Below are 20,014 nucleotides of genomic sequence, written 5' to 3' on the forward strand. Positions count from 1 at the left end.
TTGCAGGGAAAATATCAGTGCCAGCAATCATTAAGTATTATGATACTTGACCTTATGATGTCAAGTATCATAATACTTAATTACAAGACATAAAACATAATTTACAAGACAACTAACGTTAGTCTAACGTAGTTTTAAAATGTTCCTCCGTATGTTTTCATTAATGAAAAGACACCAAATGAACACTGTAGGTGGACTACTTGATTACTATCAGCAGATTATTTAACAGCGTTTGTAAAGGAATGATTCTGTCCAAAGCTGTTTGATCACTATCAGCAGTTGATGGCAACAGCTGTTTGATCACTATCAGCTGTTTGATCACTATCAGCTGTTTGATCACTATCAGCTGTTTGATCACTATCAGCTGTTTGATAACTATCAGCTGTTTGATCACTATCAGCTGTTTGATAACTATCAGATGTTTGATCACTATCAGCTGTCTGATCACTATTAGTTGTCTGATCACTATCAGCTGTTTGATAACTATCAGATGTTTGATCACTATCAGCTGTTTGATCACTATCAGCTGTTTGATCACTATCAGCTGTTTGATAACTATCAGCTGTTTGATCACTATCAGCTGTTTGATCACTATCAGATGTTTGATCACCATCAGCTGTTTGATCACTATCAGCGGTTGATCACTGTATTATTGCTCTACCATTTATACTGAAAATGAGGACAGAAGCAGCAGGTTAAATTGCTGTTCATTTATCTTGAATAGAAGTTGGTTTATTATATTTTTTATTAAATATTTCACTGCCTTGTATCTTGAGAACTGAATCAGCGGGTCATTCAGTTGCACTTTTTATTATTTTCTAATAAAAGGTGTATGTATTTGCCATTAATCGTTGTTTTCTTGTTTCTATCCATAATTAATTTATCCCTGATTCCCTTACAAGAAAAACTTTGAGGAATCCTGACCTGCTCTGTCCAGTATCACATATTTATTTCAGAGTCACACTGACTGAAACTTTGGCAAAAAAAGTTACTGTATTGATTTGAAGTCATTGAATCGTATCGTATCGCTCTAGATGAGCCAATTATCACCCTTGAATCGTATCGGAACCATGGAAATTGTATCGTATCGTTATAAAAATGTATCGTGACACCCCTACTATTCGATTAATTGTGCATCCCCAGTCAGGGCACAAAATAGAAGAGCTGACTGAGTTTTTTGCAGGTGAGAGGGTGGGATTATAACCTGTGCATGTAGGCCACCCACGAGGCCTGCCAAAGGCAAGACCATGGCTAGTAATGAATAATGCAGAAACGCATTTACAAAAATAAACACGAATGTGCACTGCGGGTAAAGGGGGGGGTGAGGAAGAGGAGGGCGGCGGAATTGAAGCAAACACAGGAACCACGAGCATACAACTACAAATAGGTGGAGCCGATCAGATTGATGTAGATTTAAGGAGAGATTTAAGCCTGGAGATATTTAGTGTGTGTGTGTGTGTGTGTGTGTGTGTGTGTGTGTGTGTGTGTGTGTGTGTGTGTGTGTGTGTGTGTGTGTGTGTGTGTGTGTGTGTGTGTGTGTGTGTGTGTGTGTGTGTGTGTGTGTGTGTGTGTGTGCGCGCGCACTCATGGCCACTCTCAGACCCTGCAGAATTCTCACTGAGATAATTCCCTTAAAGCAAGTGTAATGCAGCGGGTTTTCCTGAGCCATCAGCTTTTTTACTCCCCTCTCCCCCCTCGCCTTTCTTCCTTTCTCATTCATTTGATGTGCTTCCTCCTAATCTTCCCCGGGCTGCCGACCTCACAGAGACAGAGGACACACTCAACCATTCAGCCATAGCTACTCATTCACATCGCAGAGAAAGCTTTCCTTGTTCAGTGTGCTTAAGTGTTTGCCCCTGTCTGTGTGTGTGTGTGTGTGTGTGTGAGCGTGTGTGTGTATGTGTGCATTTTTAACAGTATAATTTGCTGCATGATATCAGAGTCACCAGCTGCTGAGGGAAGATTTTCTACATCCAATCCATTGTGGTGCTGAATTACAATCCTGTAACCGAGTGCGGTACTCTACTCAGCTATATTTTGCTCCCCATGAATGGGAACTCAGTGATTCAGCAATGAGTGTTGATGATTCAATAGCTTAAAGGAGAATGTCGCCCATTTTTCTAAGCAAAACGTGTTTCCTTCAGCCCCTCTGGGGAACCGCCAGGTCCCGACCGGAGCAGGTCACATGACCTCATACCTCGGATGCTTACGTGGCTTTGTTCCATTTTTAATGCAGTACAAGATCAAATGGAGACATGACGATACAAATATGAAGGCACCTGGTTTGAGAATCTTTATCCCAGGGAGTTTAATAGGTTTTTTTTTTCAAAATAATAAAATAATTATGTCTCACAAAGTTAATATTCTGTTTAGCAAGTATTGCTTCAGACAAACAGGCATCTCCTGCCGTCGCCAAGGTAGCGTTTATTTTTAGATTGTTTACCCCAAATTTTTTGCATCCTCTGAACTCGGAAATCTGTTAAACGGAGCCCCTTCCGCCTGAGTTGTGAGCATTTAGTCATTCCCTCGCAGCCACATATTTTGTTTGTTGTCATCGTTATGGTTGATGTAGCATATGTGCGCTCATCTTCATCCCCTGCCATAAAACCCAGCTAAAATCAGAGTCAAATTGGTGGCTGTTAGTGAAACTAAAATAAGCATCTGCAAAGCAGTCGCCGGAAATTGTTTAAGTCGTCTGAATGGAGACAGTCAAGCTGTTTGCATTATGCCAGATTCATGTCTGTTTATGACACTGAAAACGGTGCATGGAGAATAGCAAACCGAGGTACATAAGATGCTTGTTATCTGACACAACTAGGCCTGGTAATTCTGGCTCTGATAATAAAATTACAGTGAGCAGCAATAGATGTAAGTAAAGCAGGCACATAGCAAGTGGTTAGAGTCGCAAGACCGGCAGGGAAGCTCCACATTAAAAAGGTCAATCAGCGATGCTTTGGTGCCTTTGAATCAAACACTTCACACTAACTGCGAGGAGCATTTTGGGGGCACTTTCAAAAGCCAACATTTAGTTTGCTTTAATCGAACTCTGGTGTGGTTCGATTGGGCAGTCGTGAACGCAGTAATCATACTCTGGTGTAGACCAAAACAATCAAGAAATGGACGCACAGACAGCCTTCGTTTTGGTTCGCATTGAAACGGTCCCAGACCACCTCTCGCAAGCGGTGTGGGACCATTTCCAAGCGAACCAAAATGAATGCACTTAATTCAGGTGAAGAAGAACTTTATTTAAAGTCTTATTTTGATTCAATGATTTGTACATTAGCAGGAATGTAGCACAACATGGAAGTGAAAGGAGCGCTCTGTTTATTTCAATGTGAAAGTGCAATAAAAATATTTTCTCCCTAAAATCAATGAATAATTGTGATTTCAATATTGATCAAAGTAACCGTGGTTATCATTCTGGCCATAATTGTGCAGCCCCTATTTCTGACACATTTTGGAATAGCATGTCTATCGCCGCCGGTTGTGAAATCACCGTTAATAATGACAAAGGCTCTGTTGTCGACTGGGTGCGAGACCCTATTCAAGAGAGTCTGTGTCACTAAACTGGTGGCCAGTGCAGTTGGCAAGGAAGTGGAGGGTGGGGCCGGGTTGTAAATGGAAGCTGTTTGAAAATAGTCTCCCAGACACGATGCGTCACCACAGCCAGACCACATCACAGCTCCATGCTTCTTCTCCCTTACTGCTTTCCATATGTTCATCTGGCACCGTGCTCTACACCGTCACACAGTTCCCAGTTTTACATGTAGACGGCAACACAAATCCCTTTCAGTGCCTCGAATGTCTGAACAAACGCTTCATAATCACAATAATCAGCACTTGATTTGTCCCAGTCTCTGTTTTAGTACATCTACAACCCTCTACGCTAGCAGCTCTAGAGAAGACAACCTTAGTCTATCAGCTGGTTGGCCCTCCACTTTCATCCAAACTGAAATATATTGCAACAAATATTAGATGGATTGCCATGAAGTGTGATACACACCTTCATGTCCCCTCCAACAGTGTCTCCTACAAAACTACGTTCCGATACAACTAAACTGTATTCTCAATTATGTTTCAAGGGAAATTATATTTTCTTCAGGATTACGGTCTCAGTTTTAAACAGTTTCAAACGCGTGGTTAACGTTGTAAATTGAAACAAAACACAACAACACTACTTCGTTAGGTTTAGGCAACAAAACTACTCGGTTAAGTTTAGTAAAAAACATCGTGGTTTGGCTTCAAATGACTACGACATTGAACATTGACTTTCAGTTTCACACAGGACTTGAACAGTGGTCTCCTGGTGTGTTTGTTTGACCCATCCACTTTATGTGAAGTAAATGCTTGCATGTTGCTATGATTAACTAAGATGGTGAACATGGTAAACATTATACTTGTTAAACATTAGCATGTTGTCGTTGAGAGTATGTTAACATGCAGACACTAGCACTTAGCACCGCTGTGCTCAAGTACAGGTACGCTAGCATGGCTGTAGACCCTCATGCTGCATTTTCACTGCATGATACGGCTCTACCCATCTTTACTCACTCTCTTTATGGTTTTCAATTAGCTTAAAGGGACTATTTGTAACTTTCAGAAATGCTTGTTAACAGCAACACCTGTGGCCGTGAAATCAACGAAAGTCAGCGTCGGGCTCGCGCTTGTGCTCGCTCTACATAGACATGAACGAGCATCGCTCAAAACAGTGAGGCGACACACGTCAGCTAAAACCACAATATCACTTTATATTTCAGCTGCTTGGCAGTAATGTTAGCTGACCAGACGAAGGTCTCTCCATGAATTACTGCGTTCATGTCTGGAGGTGGAGCGAGCTGAGCGAGAACGCGCGCGCTGTCTGAGTGAAGATAAGCAGGCAGAGGAGACAAGGCTCCGGCCACACGCGAGCGCGCATATGCGAACGCGCATGTGTCCCGACCTGGTACATTTATACGCTTAAAAAGTTACAAACAGTCCCTTTAAGTTGTGGATGGTACCTGGTACCTGGTACACCTCGGTCAAGGTTCCAAGCGAGTGGTACAGAAATGAGTTAGCATTTTAGCACTTTCGCTCCCCTCGTCTGGAAGTCATTGGGTTTTTAGTTAGATGCTTGAGAGTTAAAGTCTCTAAAGTTTGTGGTTAACACAAACACTCGGTGCATCCCCAGTTGGGATTGTCCAGTTGGGGATATGATTGATATGATATGATGATTAATACTGTGGTTGAACCGATGTGGTTTCCATCAGCTTTACGTCATTCTTTAAAAAACGTCCATATCTGTGTCTACATCTGCCTCGTGGAATAGCTTGTATTATATGGGAAGTGAAGATGTTGTTCATTGTTTGTTCAGTCACGTAAAATAAGTTTTTAGACTTGGCATTGTCAGATCTTTGAAAAACAGTTTGAAAAAAATAAAAATAAAACGCCAAACTGCACCCTCTCCTCTGACATTTGTGCTGACCTTTAACTTGAGTAAACAGTTCAATCCCAACTGATGCTCTGTGCATTTGGCTGCCGCCCAACGTTGAGCTTCTAGAAACGCCCGTTGACAATAAAAGTAACCACTGAGCATTTGGGGTTTTTAGCATACTAAAGGCAACTCCTGCCTCATTTGGAATGGACGTGGGCGGGAGAGAAGTAAGAAAGCAACTCATGTTCACAACAGTACATGTATGCAGACCTTCACACTGTATGAGCACAAAAATCAGTATTCTTATGGACACATTCTTTATTTGTTATTAAGTTGGAATTACGTACAATTCTGCAAACACGATGTATAACACAGAAAAAAGACAAGGTAGAGGGGGTAAATAATAGTGTCATCAAAGTAGTTTTACAGCTTGAACGTATTCTGCAAGCATTATTTCTCACAGTCTACTGCACAGAACTCTGTAGTCTCACTGCCTACGGTATACCTCTCCTTGTGTTTCGTCCTTTTTCTGACCGTCCAATTGAGAAACGACCCTGTCTCCGCTCTGTAGATAACATCTTTTTGACTTACTTCTTCTGAGGTTAACTCACCTGTTCAACACAAAGTACGCCCATCAAATATATCTAGTTGGAGGTACTCAGTCCAGTGCTGTCAAACAACATTATAAATACAGTTCGATGGGTTGTCATAGTGACGTGAGTAATGTACGCTCTGGAGGGGTTGTGTCATCTGGAAAAAGTGATGACAAACAAAATCCATTCTAAAGGGATTTCAGCCCTTCAACATTTGACGTGTTTGTATTGGACTAAATGGATGAATGGACTTTAAACAAGGTGAAAGTAAATCATTCTAAATATACGTATTTGACGTAACACGGACGGATGGATAGATTCAAACCTCTCCCTGTCACCTTGCTTTTAGCCCGTTATCTTTTGTATTCTTGGTTTTGGTCATTGTAATGTTTGCCCAGACACACTAATAGATTGAGATCCCAGATTTGATCCTGATTGGTCTGTTTTGTATTTGATTTAGGTCGGGACCTCATTTGTCTGTGTTTACATGTGGTACCGGCGCAGGAAGGAGCGAGTGCTAAACCCTCCAGGCCGCAGAGGATGTCGGCTAACTGAACCCATCTGTTGTATTTGCACAAGTGTATACCATGCTAATCAGAAACTTGTTCACTTTGAGTCAGAAGTTGACCAAATTTCAATATTTAGTACAAGTTCCCTGCTTTGGTTTTTGGCTGTCGTAGAGCGGTATTGTTTTTTAGCCATGCTAGCAGCAGGCCTTTAGAGATGGGAATGTCAGCCACCCGGTGCACCGCTTTGGTCCTGACTGACTCCATCCTCTGTTGGATGGATTGCCATGGAGTTTTATGCAGACATTTATGGTCCACTCAGGATGATTTGTAATAACTGTGGTGATCTCTTAACTTTTTCCTCCAGCGCCATCATCGGGTCAAAATCGTACTTATAATAATACTTTGGTTTATAACCAAATGCCCGGAAAACTGAAGACGTTCCCATCTGTGCTTTGTGCTAATTAGCAAATGTTCTCATGTTTACAAAATACATGGGTCTTGTGCGTGCCATTGTCAGTTATATACGCGTACCCATCGATGCGCACACACACTTTTGCCCCACGGTGACACCGTGGGGTCACAATGTATGTGATGGAGTCAGTCAACCACGAGTGACCTCTTTTAATGCAGTCGCTCTGTTTAGTCCCCTTCTAATGAGTGGTTGTGACTCATAATCTATACCGTATACTGAGGCTGGAGGGTTAATCAGGCTGATGGGGTGTTTGTGTGTGTACAGTATGTGTAGCCCTTGTCAGACTGAGACACGCAAAGTGGCTCTCAGACATCATTTCTCTTGATGAGGTGACAATTATTTATGAAGTCAACCCAACATTTAGCCTTTTGTACCGATGTCAACAGTCGAGGTCTATCACTAGTTGTAATAAACAGTTGTGCTTTAAAGAAAAAAAAAGTGTATACATTTTTATATAAATATATATACATTTTGTTAAGGCGTTACTATTGCGTTAACGCAAATTCGTTTTAATGTCACTAATTTCTTTAACGCAACTTGCGATTATTAGGTTGTAGCGGCTCAGTTTTAAAGCAAAAAGTAAATATATGATATCATATGGAACTATAAAACCTAAGGAATCCATCGATACCAACCATGTCATACTAGCAATTTTCGCAAAGGAGGTTAAATAACGCTCCGAACATCGCTAATTTTTGGCGAGGAAAAACTGGCATGGCCATTTTCAAAGGGGTCCCTTGACCTCTGACCTCCAGATCAGTGAATGGGTTCCCACGAGTCTCCCCTTTACAGACATGCCCACTTTATGATAATCACATGCAGTTTGGGGCAAGTCATAGTCAAGTCAGCACACTGACACACTGACAGCTGTTGTTGCCTGTTGGACTGCAGTTTGCCATGTTATGATTTGAGCATATTGTTTTATGCTAAATGCAGTACCTGTGAGGGTTTCTGGATCAATATCTGTCATTGTTTTGTGTTGGTAATTGATTTCTAGTAACAAATATATACATACATTTGCATAAAGCAGCATATTTTATCCACTCCCATGTTGATAAGAGTATTAAATACTTGATAAATCTCCCTTTAAGGTACATTTTGAACAGATAAGAAATTTGTGATTAATCGTGATTAAATGTTTTAATCGATTGACAGTCCTAATACAGTATATATATATATATATATATATATATATTTATTTTTTATTTATTCACTTACGTACGTGTGTATATATATATACATATATATGTGTGTATGTATGTATATATACATATATATATATTTTTATATATGTATATATATATATATATACACAAGAGATACTGTTTTTTCATTTTTTCCACCAACAATGCGTCTTTTTTTTTTATTTTCCCACTCATTTTAAAGCTCTCCTATGTAACTTTTGCTGCACTGCAGTCACAAATGTCAGTTACAGGATAGCACCAGTAGAGACGATTTATAAAGCCAACAAATGAACTCAGTGGTGCCGGTTACACAGCACACATATATCAAAAGTTTGCAAACATCAGCTAACATCAGCCACCATAACCTAGCGGTCAGACCGGATCAAGTAAGGATAGAACAGCAAAAAAAAAACAGGTGTATTGAATTGAGCTGGGATGGGCTCTATTGCTTTTGAATTCATAAAACAACAAAAAACAAAATGATAAAAAGCAAAATAAAAGCTTAATAATGTCAGTGTTTCTCTTTAAGATTAGGCCTAGTCATGAAAAATGGACCTTTTGGTAGCTTTTCCCTTTCTTATAAATCAATAAAATGGTTTACATATTGTGTTCCAGTTTGGGCCTGTTTTGCAATGGTAATGCTTAAACGATTTATAGTTCCACCCATACTTTAGACTATTGGCCCCTAAATATTGTTAATGCCTTCTTTTTGGCATTTAGTCAAGCATCAGCTTAAACTGAACCTTCCATAGCTCAGTGGGGGTTGGGCTGAAATGTGTCTTTGCACTGGCAAGATGCACAGAGCTGTCAACAGAGGTGTCAAAAGAGTCAAATGTTTTTTGGAGCAAGCAAGGAAAGCAGATGGGAAGGGAAAAAAGGAAGGATGTGGGGTAGACAGTTGGAAAGGAGAAAGAAATCAGATAGGCATAACAGAAAAAAAGTGTTTAAAAACACATATTAGAGGTTAATTCTTCTTTTACTTCAGCCTCAGGATGGCTCATTCCTGTAAAAATGACTTGGCTGAGTTCTGTGTTGTTAAAGGTTCTCATCATGACTCTGACTCGACACATCACATTTCAAACTAATGTTGCATCAGTATTGCGTTCGAGTCACATTTTGACATTAACAGGGCAGCTTTGATCACACGCACTTTAATTGAAAAAAGGGCAGAGGAGTTCATCCTGCTGCATTTCTGTTCAAAACTTTATTAACCAGAGGAAGTTTTGCACGCTTAATTCTCAGCACTGTCTGTGCAATTCACATTCTCGCAGCCACTCCCATTTATAGCTTTCTGATATGCTCAATTGGATTGACTAGATACTAATTCCCCAAAGACACCTTTTGCAGCAGCATTTTTGAGTAAGCGAGAGTGAGTCATTCGCCTCTCTCCCTCACAAACCTTCCACAGTATGTGACTTTCATCCTAATCCCCGACTTCAGTTTTCAGAAGTGAAGGCTTTTTGGCAGCCAACAGGCCCCAAAAAGCCATCAGCTGTCACACCATCTGCATAATGATGCGGAAGCGTGCTGAAGTTTGTTGCAGTCATCTATCACCATCGCAGCGTCGTCTGGCCCGTCAGTTTCCACTTACTGGAATATGTCATAGTTTTAATTTGAAGATAAGATCACTAATTTAGCAACTCTGTCGCCTACAAAATTGCATTCCCATACAACTTGAACTGCATTCTCAATTATGTTACCAGGGAAACGTATATTTCTCCTGGTATTTTGGTCACAATTTCAAACAGTTTAAACGTGGTTAAAGGTCCCATATTATGCTCATTTTTAGATTCATACTTGTATTTTGTGTTTCTAATAGAACAACGGAATTGCGTTGCTGGGCAACAGTTTGGGTCCATGTTTACTTCCTGTCAGCTGATTTTATTCGCATACACTGCAACAGGAAATAAACTGGGACACATTTAGAATGTTTACGTTTAAAACCGTGTAATGGTCTAAATATTGTATATTTGTGACATCACAAATGGACAGAAATCCTGACAGCTTGTTTCAAACGCGCAATTTCTGAATACGGGCTGTGTGTACTTCCCCGTATATTTAGCATTTTGATAGTTTCACAGAATTTATGAAGCACTTAAATCTGCTTCATAATGTAAAAGACCTGAAAATTTCCCTTTTTACAATATGGAACCTTTAACATTGTAAATTAAAACAAAACAATGAAAAAAAAAAGCAAAACAAATTCTTTGTTAGGTTTAGGTTTGGCCAGGTCTGAGAAGTGAAGCCAATGCAAGAGCCTTATGCACTTGCATTGCAAAAAGAAGTCTGATTGTAAAGAAGTCTATGAGAAAATGAGCCTACTTCTCAAACAATCTCTAGTTTCAAGTCTTCTTCAATACAGTATGATGTTCATTTAGTGAATTATGGTCCCATTTAGAGTCAAATAGACCATGAAGCAGGGGATGCTTTAGGGCGTGGCTACCTTGTGATTGACAGGTCGCTACCACAGCATCGTCTGGTCATAAAAATGTCTTACTCAGCATCCGGTTGTACTTATACATGTGAACAGCGAAAGCTATCCCTCAGTGTCACTGAGAGAGGTCATGTAAAATTAAAGGATGTTTACACTTTCCAGCCAGCACTGTCATTCATGATTAATTGTAATTGAAAGCTGCTATTTGTTTTCTCGTGCGCACCACGATTCACTCGCCAGCTCACTAACACCATCTGTTACTGTAGGAAGGAGATTCAGTGTTTTAATGAAGGTCAGCGCACAGAGTGCAACAGGATCTCCATTAAGAAAGGATCAGAAATGAATACGGCTTCACAGAGCCAATGACAATTATTTAACACGATAGCAAGACCTAAAGAACTAACGCTCTTGGTTTTCATATATTTCTAAGATTCTCAGCAACTTTGTAAAACGTAACCGGATACATATGAATAAGATAATGCTTCAGGGACAACGAAGTCTTCCTTCACTGAATCCTACTGACAGACAGACTGTCAGCAGACGGGAGTGTAACATCCACTGCATTTTGATCAGTTTTGATCTGCAAACTTTCTCTATAAACATGTAGCTACAGTAATACGGTCTCAGTAAAGATATCATCCTTCTTATATGTTGCTAATTGGTAGCAACAGTATTTTTCTCCTTTACTAACTGAAAGTCTGAACACAGATCGTTGAACACTGTTTTGGGTTCCTGCCTGTGGGAAATGTGATGTCAGTGAAATGCTAGTGAACTTTTTCTCACTCTCTGGCAAACGGGGTTAATTGCGCCGTGTTGAAAGTTTGGATTAGCTCAGGGCACGCTCCATTAACAGCAGTCGGAAACCGTTTTGTCTTCAGGTTTCACAAATTGAGAAGCGACATGACGTACGAAGCTCGTTTAAGAATCAGCAACCCAAGCGCTTTTTTTTTTTGTTCTTGATTCATTCAAATTAAATTTGCATACCGGTTGTTGCCTTTAATGATTGACATCTGCCACCGTGTTTGGCCGCTCATGTGGAAGCACAGCGTCTGCAAAAAAAACACTGAATCAGGAGCTGTAGTCAATAAGATCTGCAGCTGCTGAGGACAGTGGAAACAACTGTCAGGATGAACCACGTAATGCAGATTCTTTGCTACCGCTTGAGGGAGGCGAGGGTCATCTCTGGGACACAAGTCATTCCCCTTCCATTTCAGCAAAATACTGCACCTCGATGCAGCGTTATAATGAGACCTCACCTTGTTACGGGGGGTGTTTCACTACAGACATCCTCATAGTTTACGAGCAAGCAACCTCTACTGTCACCGCTGGCCCCTCAGTTTCTTTTTTTTCCCTTCTGCTCTTGATAGTTAGAGGAAGAGGAGGCACGACAGAATCCCCAGAGCAGATAGTAGTTGTGGCTGAATGTGCTTCAACTCAAATTGATGTATTCACTACTGCTAAATTAGCAGTATACGCTTTTTCCTTTTTCCCTCAGAGGCTGCACGAGTGCTAGCGTAGCTCGTCCTCCTCCTCCTCCTCTGTTGCATTACTTTAGTCACAAGACTAGATAGAGAGAAAACACACTAGGTGAGTCATAGACATTCACAGCTGACTTATGTAACAAATCTTACAGTGTATTAACAAAAAAACAACCAAATGACGTGTATGTGCGGTACATCGATGCTCCAGAGTCATAGAGTGCTTCCAGGAATGAATCCTAAATCACAGAAATGAGTTAGCATTTTAGCATATCCAGTTCCCTTGTGTGGAAGTCAATGGGTTTTTAGTTAGATGTCTGAAATAAGGTCTGTGGTTAACACAAGCTGAAGAGATTTTAACGTTTTGTTCTATGACATAAAATACATCAATAAATACCCCAAACGTGAATTTTGAAGCCTTTATGTGTCTTAAGGGGCCCATATTGTAAATAGTGAGATTTTCATGTCTTTTATATTATAAAGCAGGTTCAAGTGCTTTATAAATACCCACAGCCCGTATTCAGAAATTGTGCTTTTGAAACAAGCCGTTAAGGTTTCTGTCTATTTGCGATGTCACAAATATACAATATTAAGACCATTACGCGGTTTTCAACGTAAACATTCTAAATGTGTCCCAGTTTATTTCCTGTTGCAGTGTATGTTAATGACATCAGCAGACAGGAAGTAAACATGGACCCAAGCTGTTGCCTAGCAACACAATTCCATTGCAATCCGTTGCAATTCCGTTGAAATGCACTAAAATGGAGTGTTTCAGACGGAGGGTAAATACAGTTATATTCAGGCCGACAGTGTGAGGAAAATAACGTTTTTTTTTAACATTAAAGCATGTAAACATGTTCTAGTAGAAACACAAAATACAAGTATGAACCTGAAAATTAGCACGATATAGATCCTTTAAAAAAAGGAGGTTAACAAGTGGCTAAATGAGACTACTAAACGTCATCACGCCAACTCGTCCTCCTTTTACAGCCTCGTTGTGTATACTCACACTCATGCGACCGTGGTGTGGCTCGTTTATACCGTAACGTTAGCTTTTTACTTCTGGCGATTGCATTTCAAAAATCATAAAAAGTGGTGTTCATTTGTGAAGGTTATCTTGCTGAACAAAACGTGTAAGTATCATAAACATGTGTTTGCCACAGAGTTTATTTTCTGCAATAATCCAAAACTCAATGGAAAAATCCTATTGGCTTTTTGTCGAGGGAACCAGGGCGATGCTAACTTCCTGGTCGGCCTACAAAAATACATCATCCCTGCAGCACTCTATTAAGAATAACAAAGGAATTATAATTTCAGTGTAAAATAATGGCTATAACTCAACCCTCTATGTAGCCTATACCTCAATGTAGGGATGTCACAAGAACCGATACTTTGGCACCAAGTCGATGCCAAAATCCTTAAAACGTAATGGTACTATAGCCGAAAAGGCATTTGACTCAGTGGGTTGGGAATATCTGTACAGGGTGCTTGCCAGGTTTGGCTTTAAGGATGGTTTTATTAAGTGTATTAAAGCGCTATATTCCTGTCCAATAGCCAAGATTAAGGTTAACGGACACCTGTCGCAAACAATCCAACTAGAAAGAGGGACGCGCCAGGGGTGTCCCTTGAGCCCTGCTCTGTTTGCATTGTATATTGAACCCCTTGCCCAAGCAGTTGGAGAGGACTTGGAGATAAAAGGGATTACAATCAGAGGGGAAGAACATAAGATCTGTATGTTTGCTGATGATGTCCTGCTGTTCCTTGCGAGCCCTGAATCTAGTATTCCTAAATTGATGAGCCTTCTAAAAACATATAATTCATACTCTGGATATAAATTAAATATCCAAAAAACTCAAGCTCTCACTTTTAATTTTATACCCCCTCAAGATATGAGAAGGAAATATCACTTTAAATGGAATTCCCCCTCAATAAAATATTTGGGAATAAATTTAACAAAAGACATGTCAAAACTCTTTGAAAGCAATTACGGTCCTATCAATAAAGAGATAAAATCAGATATTTCTAGATGGACGTTGCTCCCATTAGACATGAGTAGTAGAATAGAAATAATTAAAATGAACATGTTACCGCGGTTACTCTATCTTTTCTAGTCATTGCCTTTGGAAGTACCCCAAAAACAATTTAACGAATGGGATGGGATGATTTCGGGGTTCATCTGGAACAGCAGGAGACCTCGGGTAAAGTTCAAGACACTACAATTGTCAAAGGGGAAGGGAGGGAGAGCCCTACCATGCCTGCAGGATTATTATTACGCTGCCCAATTGAAACCTTTAGTGTGTTGGTGTGCACCAAACTATGAATCCAAATGGAAGACATTGGAAATAAAACAGATAGATACTCCAATACAGTCAATACTAGGTAACAGAAGTCAGGCTGAAAGGAGCTATAACAGATTAAACCAGTGGACCCTATTTTCAGTTAAGCTGTGGTTTAGGCTGCTGAAGAAATTACAATTGGAGAAACATGCGGGGGTGTTGGGTTGGGTAGCGTATGATCCAGGATTTGAGCCTGCAATGTTGGATGGGAGATTTAAACTGTGGATTGGGAGAGGTATCACGTCTTTTTGTTCAGTCACCTCAAAAGGTCAACTACAGAGCTATCAGGATTTAGCAGATACATTTGGACTGGAAAAACAGGACTTTTTCAGGTACCTGCAAGTTAGAGATTACTTTAAGAAAAAAATACAAAGCATAAAAACAAACGAATACAATTTGATTACTATATTCTCTGATGCATATACAAAAGAGAGAAGTAAAAAGTTGGTTTCCAAACTATATGGAAGTATACAAGACTAAGAAGCACTCTACAAACTACATTAAACAAAAATGGGAGAAAGAGTCAGACTCACAAATAACAGAGGAGGACTGGACAGAAATATGTGAGACTCAGGCTACTACTACAAACTCGGAATCCTGGAGGGAGTTTGGATGGAAGAACGTAGTGCGATTTTTCATTACTCCTAAATTAACAGCACTGCAAACAGACACGCAGAGCCGGGGCTTCTGTTGGAGGCAATGTGGAACCTCAATGGCTGATCATTTCCATATTTTTTGGGCATGCCCTAAAATACAGCCATATTGGCAAGAGGTGGCAACTGAGATCCATAAAATAATTGGAATAAAGTTAAAGTACTCATTCATTACACTATACTTGGGAAAAATGCCAGAAATTGTTTTTCACAAAGATAAATATTTAATAAAGACTCTCTTGGCAAGTAGTAAGAAAGCCATAACGCGAAAGTGGTTGCAGACTGATCCTCCAACATTAGAACAATGGCGGGGTATTGTAAATCAAGTGTATTGTAATGAAAGACTCACATTTATTTTAAGGCTGGAATTGGAAAAAAGTATTGAGTACTGGGAAAAATGGATTGTGTATTTACACCGTTGATTGAAGTGTGACATTTTATATTAAGATGTATTTACAAAAATGTACTGTGATTTGATATTGTAACACCCATGATGACCTCATGTTCTTTGTTTCTCAAATAAAAAAAAAGAGTTTAAAAAAAACAAAACGTAATGGTACTTGTTGTTCTCCTGTACCACAGGCGGCTCGTTTGGAAACTTTCTTCTCTTCTATATCACGAAAATAGTACACCGAAATGTGTCTATGAAAACATTTTAAGTGAGAACTAAGCCACGCAGTTGCTGAATCCCTCTTTATTTTGGATCGACCACGGTTAGTTTAAAAACTTTCTCGAGAGTTTCCAGAGGCGGCGAGTCTAGCCGGACGCCCATGATTTGCATGAAGTAGCCGAGACCTCCGCCCTCCGTCTCTTGAATCGCGCCGCCACGCTACCAGAGTGCATTGCACGGCTGCTTACGTAGACAATGAATGGGAAGCGTGGAAAGGACAGAGGCAGCGGACATGTAATGTATGGTCCTTACTGGGACTCAAGCCCGATGGCTGCAACGGGTGATCGGAGTGTAAATTCGCAACGATGGAGTTTTTTTTTTTACTCCTACACAAACTGCCATGAAGAGGAAATAAAGTTTTTCTATCAGCTGTATATCTGAGATCTGTTTCTCTACTGACTGACTGAGTGACTGAGTGACTGAGTGAAGGCTGACGCTGTTAAAGAGAGGGAGGTTCTCTCCCTGTATCAGCCTAATTTACCTGAGCTGTGTGCACTATATGCTAAAATATGTAATAATCATATGCTTTTGGACACAGTTTTCTGAACTTGGTTTTCTCATTGAAAGCCATATATGCATAGCAACATGCACATGTTGCATGGCAAAATATGTAAATTGAGACTAACTTTTAGGAAGGTGACTCTTTTGCAAGACATGCTTGTGGCAGCTCAGAGAGGTGTAGAGCACCTTGGTGGATGTCTTGAATACAGATACTGAGACACACACACACACACACACACACGCTTATCCACAGGACATTGGAGGATGCGGGTTTTTTTTTACAACCAGGATGCCCATATGCCCAAGCAGATACCATATGGTCTGCAACACTCACCCCACAAGGTTTTTTTTTTTTTTTTTAAGAGGACAACCAACTCTTTTCAGCGTGGACCTGCTCTAGAGTTAGAGTTCAAGGTATGGGTTTAAATAATCTTGAAGTGGCAGTAGGCAGGATATTTTTGGCATCATTGGGCAAAAGTTCCATAATAACCTTTCAGCATATTGTAATTCAAGTGTTCTGAGAGACTTCTGCATCTCTTCATGGCTCTGTTTTCAGGCTTTAAAAAATCTGTGACGGGAGACTTTGACCAATCACAGGTCCTTTCAGAGAGAGAGCGTTCCTATTTGCTGTTCAATTAACGGACAAAGTTGTCAATCACTCGCAAACTCCGATCAAACTGTCAAACTAGGCAGCGCTGATCAAATATGAATTAATATTCTGTTAGTGTAATGCCTATTTATTGCTTAAAATGTTGTCAGAAACATCTTGTAGTGTACTGTTTAGCTGTAAGATGAGAACGTTCTTTTTCAGGCTGGTGGGCGGTGCTTGGTATTTCCTCAACTGATCTCAACATGGCGATAAACTTTCTAATTTTACAGCTAAACGGTACACTATAAGATCTGAGGAGAGAAATAGGCATTACAGTAAAGAATATTGATTCATATTTCATCAGCGCTGCCTGGTTTGACCGTTTGATCGGAGTTGTGAGTGATTGACAGCTGCTCAGAGACAGCAAGGCTCCAGCTCGGCTCTGATTGGTTGTTTTCCTCCGGTCTTTGAAATCTTGCAGATGCCATTAGGGGCACTGGGGGAAACCGGAGGCGCATGGTTTTTTTTTCAGATCACCTTTCTCATGCACTACTGTCAGGATATAGTGACCATTTTATAATTTTTTAAATCATATTTGCTACAATTCCACCCACTGCTGATTTAATTTGTTTCCCTTAGTTTGATCATGACATTTTACAGTTCGTTATGAGGTTTTCAGAATATATATATATGATAAAGCTGGTACGTGATCTTCCATTGCTCATGTATGTTACGTGGTATCAGCAGTAAATGTGCTGCTGGTGCAACTCTTGCGATGCCGGAACCTTTGCTCTTTTCTCAGTGGTTGGTCTGTTGGGTGGGCAGTGTGACACAAGCAACTTGATTTTAATTTATCTAGAAGCCCGCGACTCTAAACCTCAGAGTCACAATCTTGCCAGTGTCGCCTCCATTTTTGGTGTTTTCTGTCCTCGTGCCCGCAACGGTAGGGTCACCATCACTAATGTGATTGGACAACGGGGCAGCATCTGCTCCCTTTCCCCCCACACCTCTGCGGATGTCTTGGCTGTTTACTGCCACTCTGTTTTAAGTGCTGTTTTGTTGCGGTATCGAGTTTGAGTCGAGTTGCTCGGGGCAGGGTCAGGAGGGTGTCGGCCATGCGGTTTCTTCTTATGTAGTGGAGATCCGCGTGACGTCCTTCTGGACTGCCTGCGAAGATTTTTGGCCTTGTTTCTTTTTCATTGCTGCTTCGGGTTGAATGTGCGGCATCTCCTCAAAAAAAGTCATATGTCAGCTCCTTTTAGGAAGTCATACACCCTGTGTGTGACACCGGTCAGGCCTTATTTCATCACTACAGTTAAAAGCAGGGTGTCCGTATTAACTGGTTACAGAGGATTTAACGCAGGATAACTCTAAACTAAACTCCTGTTTATTAATTCAATATTTTTTGATGGCATATTTGAAGGAGGAAATCCAATATGTGTTTTTTTAAAGGTCCCATATCATGCTCATTTTCAGGTTCATACTTGTATTTTGTGTTTCTACTAGAACATGTTTCCATGCTGTTATGTTAAAAAAAACTTTATTTTCCTCAAACTGTCTGCCTGAATATACATGTATTCACCCTCTGTCTGAAACGCTCCGCTTTAGCTAATTTCAACGGAATTTCAACGGAATTGCAACGGAATTGCAACGGAATTGCGTTGCTAGGCACGGCTTGGGTCCATGTTTACTTCCTGTCAGCTGATGTTATTTACATCCAATGCAACAGGAAATAAACTGGGACACATTTAGAATGTTTATGTTTAAAACCATGTAATGGTCTAAATATTGTATATTTGTGACATCACAAATGGACAGAAATCCTAACGGCTTGTTTCAAACGCACAATTACTGAATACGGGGCGTGTGTGTTTCTCCGTATATTGAGCGTTTTGATAGTTTAACAGTATTCATAAAGCACTTAAACCTGCTTTATTATATGAAAGACATGAAAATCGCACTTAATATAATCGCATAATATAATATAAAAATAATGTGTGTTTTGAACATTAAAGCATGTAAATGTGTTTTACTAGAAACCAGAAATACAAGTATGAACCTGAATATGAGCATGATATGTCCCCTTTAATTTAGCTATTATATGTATTTTTTAAGATATAGACACAGTCCGTAGACCTTATACTGTATGAACTAGTCCACAATACTTTATATATAGAGCCACATCACACATACTGTATATTGATGATCTTTTTTCTTTCTCCCTTGCAGGCGCGGTGTGTGGCATTTGTGGACCGTGAAGGATTGTGCAAATAAAACAGCTTTCCCCCTCGACTACTCAGTTGAACGGTGAGTTCAGAAACCGTGATATTTCAGGCATTTAGCCGGCACTCATACACAATGTGATGGACAGGTACGACTGTGGGATTCCTAGATGACGATTGCAGACAGGTGGACGTATTTCTTGGAGTATGATCGAAGAAGAGAGAAGAACAGTGACTGTGTTGACATGCACAGTGATATTCCATCATTATTCAGAATATGACCATATTCTCGGGTCACGTAAACAACATATTCCCTTTATTCTGAATTAAGCTTTATTCTGAATGGAGCATTTTCCGATTAAGACATCGGGGATATTCTGATATTATTCAGGTTTTAGGAGCATTCTTTGGTCATGCATACAGCACGTTCAGAATATGCGTCTCAATTGTTTTTTTTACGGCAGTTTCTGGTTGGAAGGAGAGCCATACCTACTTTTAAACTTAACAAACCGCCTAGCTGCGATGATAAACTGATGCACAAACATGTTAAATCCATCATTTATACCCAGCTGCAATGTATGAGCACAACAGACAACTGAGTCCCCAGTTAACCCGTCAGGGAGAGTTACCGTAGCAGCCACGATGCTGCGTGTATTGTCGAGGACTCATGCAGCCACTTTCCCTTTTAAAAGTCTCCACCGCATCATTTAGTTTAGCTGCGAGGTTGTCAGCTGTGTGTCTGCCCGGCGTGCTCTGTCCACCCGGCGTAACGTTAGCGAGCATCAGACAGATCGTGTGCGTATGTGCTGCATTTGCAGCTATAACGTCATTGATAACTTCATGATCACCGTCGTCACACACACACAGCCTGTCAGCCAGGCGTAACGTTAGCGAGTGTGTGACGACAGTGAGTATGAAGTTATCAGTAACGTTGTAGCTGTGAACGTAGCAGCGCAGTGTGTG

General features: G+C 40.4%; 1 protein-coding gene across 2 annotated transcripts in view; it reads left to right on the forward strand.

Moving 5' to 3' along the window:
- The window catches only part of adarb1b (adenosine deaminase RNA specific B1b), a 181,409-nt gene that overhangs the window by 41,741 nt on the left and 119,654 nt on the right, over positions 1–20,014 (forward strand). For both annotated transcript variants that reach the window (XM_037789130.1, XM_037789129.1), the window contains exon 2: positions 19,059–19,136. The gene's annotated coding sequence lies outside the window, so the exon portion shown is untranslated. The remainder of the gene's footprint in view (positions 1–19,058; positions 19,137–20,014) is intronic.

The sequence above is a fragment of the Sebastes umbrosus genome, chromosome 13 (assembly GCF_015220745.1).
Source record: "Sebastes umbrosus isolate fSebUmb1 chromosome 13, fSebUmb1.pri, whole genome shotgun sequence".
In the NCBI taxonomy this organism is placed as follows: domain Eukaryota; kingdom Metazoa; phylum Chordata; class Actinopteri; order Perciformes; family Sebastidae; genus Sebastes; species Sebastes umbrosus.